The sequence below is a fragment of the Carcharhinus amblyrhynchos genome, chromosome 27 (assembly GCF_965287045.1).
Source record: "Carcharhinus amblyrhynchos chromosome 27, sCarAmb.v2.hapA, whole genome shotgun sequence".
In the NCBI taxonomy this organism is placed as follows: Eukaryota; Metazoa; Chordata; class Chondrichthyes; order Carcharhiniformes; family Carcharhinidae; genus Carcharhinus; species Carcharhinus amblyrhynchos.
In genome coordinates this window covers 40,311,717-40,320,303 of record NC_137350.1, presented here as the reverse complement: position 1 = coordinate 40,320,303, position 8,587 = coordinate 40,311,717, and positions in this window count along the sequence as shown.

Below are 8,587 nucleotides of genomic sequence, written 5' to 3'. Positions count from 1 at the left end.
GTATTGTTTCTCTCACACTATACAGACAAAGCATACCATTCATAGAGAAGGAAAGAAGAGAGTGCAGAATGTAGTGTTACAGTCATAGTTAGGGTGTAGAGAAAGATCAGCTTAATGCAAGGTAAGTCCATTCAAAAGTCTGATGGCTGCAGGGAAAAGGCTGTTCTTCAGTCGGTTGGTACATGACCTCAGACTTTTGTACTTTTTCCTGATGGAAGAAGGTGGAAGAGAGAATGTGTGGGGTCCTTAATTATGATGGCTGCTTTTCTGAGGCAGCATGAAGTGTAGACAGAGTCAGTGGGTGGGTGGAAGGTTTGTGTGATGGACTGGGTTTCATTCACGACTCTTTGTAGTTTCTGGTGGTCTTGGACAGAGCAGGAGCCATACCAAGTTGTGATACAACCAGAAAGGATGCTGGCCAACCGGCAAAGCCCACATCCCTTGAATAAATTTAAATAAAACAGTGCTATTAAAGGTCACAAAATAAAAGCCAGGTGCAAATACAATATCAATTGATGCAATTATTGTGGAGGAAGGAGGTCACATGACTGAAGTGGCATTTTGAAACCTTATTAGAACATAAAACAGTACAGCACAGTACAGGCCCTTCAGCCCTCAATATTGTGCCGAGCTTTGTCCAAAACCAAGATCAAGCTATCCCACTCCCTATCATTCTGGTGTGCTCCATATGCCTATCCAATAACCACCTTAAAGTTCCTAAAGTGTCCAACTCCACTAGGGCAGCAGGCAGTCCATTCCACACCCCAAACACTCTGAGTGAAGAATCTACCTCGGACATCCCCCGTACATCTCCCACTATGAACCTTATAGTTGTGCCCCCTAGTAACAGCAACATCCACCCGAGGAAATAGTCTCTGAACGTCCACTCTATCTATCCCCCTCATCATCTTATAAACTTCTATTAAGTCACATCTCATCCTCCTCCGCTCTAAAGAGAAAAGCCCTAGTTCCCTCAACCTTTCCTCATAAGACTTACCCTCCAAACCAGGCAGTATCCTGGTAAATCTCCTCTGCACTCTCTCCAATGCTTCCACATCCTTCTTAGTGAGGTGATCAGAACTGCACACAATATTCCAAATGCAGTCTCACCAAGGTCCTGTACAGTTGCAGCATAACCCCACAACTCTTAAACTCAAAACCCCTGTTAATAAATGCTAACACACTATAGGCCTTCTTCACGGCTCTATCCAATTGAGTGACAACCTTCAGAGATCTGTGGATATGAACCCCAAGATCTCTCTGTTCCTCCACATTCCTCAGAACCCTGCCATTGATTCTGTAATCTGCATTCAAATTTGTCCTACCAAAATGAATCACCTCACACTTTTCAGGGTTAAACTCCATCTGCCATTTTCAGCCCAGTTCTGCATTCTATCAATGTCTCTTTGCAGCCTACAACAGCCGTCCACCTCATCCACTACTCCACCAATCTTGGTGTCATCAGCAAATGTACTGACCCACCTTTCAGCCCCCTCCTCCAAGTCATTGATAAAAATCACAAATTGCACAGGACCCAGCACTGATCCCTGTGGTACACCGCTGGTAACTGGTGTCCAGTCTGAAAATTTTCCATCCAACACCATCCTCTGTCTTCTGTGAGATATGATGTAGAGATGCTGGCATTGGACTGGGGTAAACACAGTAAGAAGTCTCACAGCACCAGGTTAAAGTCCAACCAGTTTATTTGATAGTCATCCCACAAGCTTTCGGAAATGGTGTTCCTTTGTCAATTTTGCATCTGTCTCTTACCTGTAACAACTCTCTCCTTCTCTGTGGCAGCAGTGTGTACCATCTACAAGATGCCCTGCAGAAACTCATCAAATCTCTTTTGTCTGCACCTTCAACCCCACAATCGCTACCTCCTTGGAGAACCAGGGTAGCAGATGCATGGGAACACCAGCACCTTCAAATTCCCCTCCAAACCACACAGTATCCTTACTTGGAAATTACTTCATTGTCACTGGATTAAAATCCTGGAATTCTCTCCCTAACAGCAATGTGAGTGTACCAACATCACATGGACTGCAGTGGTTTAAGAAGGCAACTCACCACCACTGTCCAAAGGACAATGAGGGATGAGTAATAAATGCTGACCTTGTCTGCGATGCCCACATCCAGTGGGGAGGAGGGAAGGAATGGTGCTTCAGCTTAAACTGGGGAAGCGTAAAATCAGCAGCCCCAACCCCTCTCTGCTCCTGATTGCTGTCCAGTGACCCACTGTTGGAAACATCTGTGTATGTGTGTAGGTTGGACAAGGACACGATGGGGGCTGATCATGATGGAGTGACTCACACAGTGGACAGGCCTACCACACACAGTGCAAAGGTTAACCTGTGAAGACTGGTCACTGGGGTGAAGCCTGGTCCTCTCAGTAACAAGGAGTTGTCTCTTAAGGAGAGGAAATAACTGGAAGGAAAAGCGATGTCTTTTTCAAACTCACCCTGAAGCAAAGAAGCAAAACAATGTTGTTTTGTGGGGGTGAGATCTGACAGGGAGTGACATTAACTCAGGATGTAGTCTTTGTTTAATCACTGTTACCAACATGCCCAGGCAAAATTTTATTCACCGTCTTTCTTTCAATGACCTTTAAAAGTAAATTATCCCAGATTCCTGAGTTTAATCTATACAGATAAACAACTTGCCTTGCATTGTTCCCACCAGTGTTTGAGCCTGTTGAGACTTCTTGTACAGTCTGTGCTACTGTATGGTGTCGAGTGGCTAACAATGCAGTGCTATAACCAGTAATACCTTATATTTATCTAGTATCTTTAATCCCAAGGTGCTTTGCAGGAACATTATCAAGAAAAATTTGGCCCTGACTCACATGAAGGAATGTTAGGACGGGTGACCAAACTCTTACTCAAAGAGGCATGTTTAAAGACGCAACTTAAAGAAGGGGCGAGAGAGATGAAGAGGTGGAGAAGTTCAGAGGGAATTCCAGAGTCCAGACAACTGAAGGCACAGCCATTGATATGGAACAATTGCAATTGGGATTGTGTAAGATGCAACCTGAATTGGAGGAGCCGAGATCTTGGAAGGAAAATACAGTTTAAAACTTTCAAAAACCTGTACTTCTTTTTATTTATTTGTGGGACATGGGCATCACTAGCTGGCCAGCCTTTATTGCCCATCCCTAGTTGCCTAAGGACATTAGTGAACCCCAGATGGGTTTTTCTGACAATCGACAATGATTCCATGGTCATCAGTAGATTCTTAGTTCCTGATATTTTTTATTGGCGCCAATACTACAGGAGTTCCATGTTCAGATGTACAAGACCACATTGACCAGCACCCAGTTTACTACTTTCCCTTCTGTGTGGAGGAGTCTGAGTTAGAGGAGACTGCAGCAAGAACAAGGTCATGGAGGGATTTCTAAACAAAGATCAGCATGTTAAAAATGAGGCTGAACCGGAACAGGAGCCAGTATTAGTCACTGAGAGAGGCGTGAGCTGAGATATGGAAAGCAGACAATTTTTTTATTTCTTAGTTCACAGGATGTGGATGTCACTGGTTAGACCAACAAGTCGTTACCCATCCCTAATTGCCCTTGAGAAGGTGGTGGTGAGGCACCTTCTTGAACTGCTACAGTTCCTGTGGTGTAGGTACACCCAGTGTGGTTAGGGAGGGAGTTCTAGGGTGGGATTTTCCATGCACCCTGCCACGTGTTTCTCGAGGGAAACCTATGCATGTCATCGGCATGGCTGGAAGATCCCACCGGCATGAATGGATCCTGGACCTAGGATTTTAACATAGTTACAGTGAATTTAATGTTGGCAAGTGTGAGGTGGTCCACTTTGGTAGGAAGAATGGTAGGAAGGACTATTACTTACGTGGCGAAAAACTGCAGCAGGCGACGGTGCAGAGGGACCTCGGGGTCCTTGTGCATGAGTCGCAAAAACCCAGCCTGCAAGTGCAGCAGGTGGTCAGGAAGGCGAATGGGATGCTGGCCTTCATAGCGAGGGGGATTGAATATAAAAGTAGGGAGGTCTTGCTGCAGCTGTATAGGGCATTGGTGAGGCCGCAGCTGGAGTACTGTGTGCAGTTTTGGGCGCCGCACCTGCGCAAGGATATTTTGGCCCTGGAGGGAGTGCAGAGGAGGTTTACTAGGCTGATACCGGAGTTGAGGGGGTTGAGCTATGAGGAGAGGCTGAATAAACTAGGCTTGTACTCGTTAGAGTTTAGAAGAATGAGGGGAGATCTCATTGAGACGTATAAGATGATGAATGGGATGGATAGGATAGAGGTGGAAAGACTCTTCCCGCTCAAAAAAGACAGTAGGACTAGGGGGCACAGCCTCAAGATAAAGGGGGGGCGGTTCAGAACGGAGTTGAGGAGGAACTTCTTCACTCAAAGGGTGGTGAATCTCTGGAATTCTCTGCCCGTTGAAGTGGTGGAGGCTGCCTCGCTAAATATTTTTAAGAAGCGGGTTGATGGGTTTTTGATAAGAGAGGGGATTAAGGGTTATGGGGAGAGGGCGGGAAAGTGGAACTGAGCCACGACAGATCAGCCATGATCTTATTGAATGGCGGGGCAGGCTCGAAGGGCCAGATGGCCTACTCCTGTTCCTATTTCTTATGTTCTTATGTTCTTATGTTCTTATGAAGGAATGGCGATATAATTCCCAGTCAAGATTATGTGTGACTTGGAAAAGAACTTGCAAGTGATGTTCCCATGCATCTGCTGCCCTTGTCCTTTGAGTTTAGAAGGTTTTGTGAATATTAAACACTCCTGCCACTGTGTGCTGGTGATGGAGGGTTTGAACGTTCATGAATGGGGTGCCAATCTCACCAACTGCTTTATCCTGGTTGGTGTTGCGCTTCTTAAGTGTTTTTGGAGCTGCACACTTCCAGGAAAATGGAGAGTATTCCATTACACTCCTGACTTGTGCCTTGTCAATGGTTGACAGGCTTTGGGGAGTCAGGAAGTGAGTTACTCACCACAGGATTCCCAGTCTCTGATCTGTTCTTGCAGCTACAGTGTTTATATGGCTGGGCCCAGATCAGTTTCTGGTTAATGGTAACCCCCAGGATGTTGGTAGTGGGGGATTCAGCAATGCTAATGCCGTTGAATGTGAAGGAAAGATAGTAAAATTCTATCTTGTTGAAGAGGACCATTGTCTGGCACATGTGTGTTGAGATTAGGTTTTGGACGAGCTCATGTTAATGGAGGATGAAATGCGGGACACCAGCCATGAATTCTAATATCTAAGTCTCGAGGTAACAAAGGTATGAGTGAGCATTTCAGTTGTAGGTACACTGATGTCTGCATGCAGTTGTCTGTTATGGAGGTTGAAACAGGTAATCTTAGTGATGGTGTGAATATATGGTTAGAATATCATCTCAGGGTCAATACAGCTAGTGTGCTTCAGCCTCAGACAGTTGCTATGGAGAGGGATGGAGTTGGTGACTAGGGAGCGAAGTTTGTAAACAGAGACTTTCCAACATTTAATTGGAGATAATTTCTGTAGATCTGGTGTAATTGTCAGACAAGCAGTCTGATCATTTGGAGACAGTGTAAAGGCCAAATCGATTCTGGTGTATGATTCTATAATGGCGACATTTATTACCCAGTCTCACTCTGTTGGTCATTCCCTCTTTATACTCTACTACCTTCCTACCTATTCCCAAAAGCCTATCTCTCATTCTTCCTGTTTGATCATCCTGACACTTTCAATCTCCCTGCCTCTCTCAATGTAAATAAAATGTGAAAATCACCATAGTCCCATTTGGCCAAAGGCTACTCTCCCCTTTGAGGGGGACAGCTGACAGGGGAGGATTTAACCTGAGGAGCACCACACCTCAGATGAGGGACAAGGTTGAGAAGACATACCTTTGTGAATAACCTCAGCTGATATGGAAGGTTTTCTCTCAATACTGCCTCTTTGTCACTTGTCTCTCACTTTATCTCTCACGTTCCCTCACTTGCTCCCCACCAATTAATGGAATTTTCACATTTTGCTATCTCTCTTTTCCTGTTTTTTATCTTTGACTGGAATAAGTCCTCAGCGACAGAAATCCCTTCACCAAAATTCCTTTATTTACAAGGTCCAACAATACACAAGAGTGCTTTAAAGTAAAGTTTATTTATTAGTCACAAGTAAGGCTTACATTAATACTGCAATGAAGTTACTGTGAAATTCCCCTATCACCACACTCTGATGCCTGTTTGGGTCAATGCACCTAATCAGCACATCTTTCGGACTGTGGAAGGAAACTGGAGTAAACCCATGAAGACACGAGGAGAACCTGGGTTCCGGGTGTTGTGAGGCAGCCGTGTTAACCACTGTGCCACCGTGCTGCCAGCTCTCAGTCTGCAGTCTCCATCTGGAGTGCCAGAGGACAGTCCTGTTTAATTACAGAGCAAGAGGGTCCCTGATTGGACAATCAATTTGGCCCTTAATCAGTTATATCTTCTTGTGTTGAACAAAATAAACGAAAGCAAACTAACTCAGGGACAGCTGAAAAAGGGCAGTTCCCTAAAAGGAGGGGGACCACCCGAAACAAAAGACAAGGTGGAAAGGAAACTTAAAACATCAAATTAAAATATGCTTAAAGGGGTTGATGATGCACCCCAGTCCATGCGGTGCTCAGCGGGCACAGAAGGCATGAATTGTGCCATCGAACACCGCATGCTCCCTTTCTAGGAACACCCGGTGAATGTAGCCACAGCAGAGGGGCAGGTAATCAGCCTTTAATCAGCGAGTTCACATTTAAGCAAGCCAACCTCAATTGCCTGATTAAAATTGTCACACTGACTCAAGGCAGTTCCTTTTTGTGGAGCCCACCTCCCAGTAATAAAAGTGGATTTTGTGGAACTGAAAATGATGCTGCAGAAAGCTTTTCGTCACTGCTGGAGCTGATAACGACCTTCCTACAGGATCAATCTTAAAGGCCATGTAGCAATAGGGTAGAGAGAGTGAACATGTAGCCTAAACAAGCTGGAATAAAGGTTAGTTATGAATGTATTCTGATTCAGAATATAAAAGTCATTCTCTTGAAACTAATATTCAGTGCTTTATGCTTGTGAATTGTATATTACAGCCTCGAGTTCTAGCTGCCTTGTGTTAGTTTCTTCAGTGTAATCTGGGAAATTGTGAAGCATTGCAAACTCTCATAGAAATTCAGGTGTAAATTATATTGAGAATAAAGAAAGTTTTACAATTTTTCGCTGATTTAAAAGTCATTCCAACTGCAGCTGTTGCTCTCAAAACTGTTCCTCAAAGTGAAGTTCCTTTGTCAAGCACACTAGTACTGGGAGGCACGTTTAAAACTGTTTTACATTTTAAATTGTATAATTTACAAAGAAACTGACTACTGTACGTGAATGAAACTAGTAAATCGTTCTGTATCATTTTTAAAAAGTTATATCAAATTACTCTGAGGTGGCAGGGTGACACAGTGGTTAGCACTGCTGCCTCACAGCACCAGGGACTCAGGTTTGATTCCGGCTTCGATTCACTGAACCTGGTGTTGTCAGACTTCCTACTATGTGGAGTCTACACATTCTTGCTGTGTCTGCATGAGTTTCCTCTGTGTGCTCCATTTTCTCCCACACTCCAAAAATGTGTAGATTGACCATTCTAAATTGACCTTTAGGATGTGTAGGTTAGATGGATTAACCATGGTAACTGGGTGGGGTTATGGAGATAGGATGGGGGATAGGGTCAGTGTAAGGTACTCTGTCAGAGAATCTGTGCAGACTCACTGGGTCAAACAGCCTCTTCTGCACAGGAATTCTATGATCTCTGATTGACTAAGTGCTCTTAGTAAAGATGCTTATATTTTGTATATTTCTTTATATTTTATATATCTATTTCCAGCTGCATTGGGTTACTAATCTGAAATACATCAACAATATTCTTGAACACAAAACAACAAACAATTGCATCCTATGACATTGCCCTGTTGCACTGACCCTGGGAGATGTTACATTTTGACAATGCAAGTTCATTTTACCTGAAACTCGAAGTGTGAACTGACCAGTGCAATATTAAGAACAGCGGTTTGTGGTGTCATTGGTAGCCATGATGTGGAGATGCCGGTGTTGGACTGGGGTGGGCATAATAAGAAGTCTCACCTGAGGAAGGAGAAGTGCTCCAAAAGCTTGTGATTCCAAATAAACCTGTTGGACTTTCACCAAGTGTTGTGAGACTTATTACTAATATCAAATACAGCTCAAGTCATTTTTTTTTATTGCAGACAATGTGGTACTTCCACCCGTCTCTCTCTACCTAATTCCCCCCCCAGGAGAAAAAAATGAGTGACAGAGGATCCAAAAACATATCATTGCTTGAGCAATATTTAATTGCTTCTGACATTTAAACAAATGCAACCACTAAGCAAGTTTTGACAAAGTTTCACTGCAGGCATCATTAAACTTTGATTAACTTTAGAAATATATTGTACTTTAGAGTATATTGTTGCCAGTTTAAGCTGCTTGAAAGAGTATTTCATAAGGAAGGTTGTCACAAAACTCATCTTAAAGGTTAGAATTGAACATTCAATTATTAGCTTCAGTGTTTAGAACATAAGAACATAAGAAATAGGAGCAGGAGTAGGCCATCCAG